General features: G+C 72.8%; 1 protein-coding gene across 1 annotated transcript in view; it reads right to left on the bottom strand.

Moving 5' to 3' along the window:
• Nucleotides 1-356, bottom strand: part of HDAC4 (histone deacetylase 4) — a 278417-nt gene that overhangs the window by 13084 nt on the left and 264977 nt on the right.

The raw sequence follows: 356 nt of genomic DNA, 5'->3' as shown, positions 1-356 counted from the left end.
GCGCGGGGGCCGGGGGGCCCCGCCGTGAACACCTGGGGAAGCGCCCACACAGGGACCCGGAGGAGGCTGTGGGTTACGCTGGGGTGACCTATAACCCCCAGCACCAGCTGCCCGGACTGCTGAGGGGTCCTCCCCATGCCTCTCCCTTGGTCCCCCGCCCGTCCCGTCCCACTCCTCTGCCCCCCATCCCCCACCATGCTCCCTTTACATGGCCTGGATTCAAGACAGGCAGTCACCAGCTGTCCCCAGCACCAGGGACCCGCAGCTGTGGGGCTGAGAGGACGGGAGCCCCCGAGCCGCCCTGTCCCGCCCCCTCCAGGCCACTGCACCAGCCGCACGGGCGGGGCGGGGGGGGG

This window comes from Crocuta crocuta, unplaced genomic scaffold, assembly GCF_008692635.1.
Source record: "Crocuta crocuta isolate KB4526 unplaced genomic scaffold, BGI_CrCroc_1.0 scaffold290, whole genome shotgun sequence".
Taxonomy (NCBI): Eukaryota; Metazoa; Chordata; class Mammalia; order Carnivora; family Hyaenidae; genus Crocuta; species Crocuta crocuta.
This window is presented reverse-complemented; position numbering and strand designations above follow the sequence as displayed.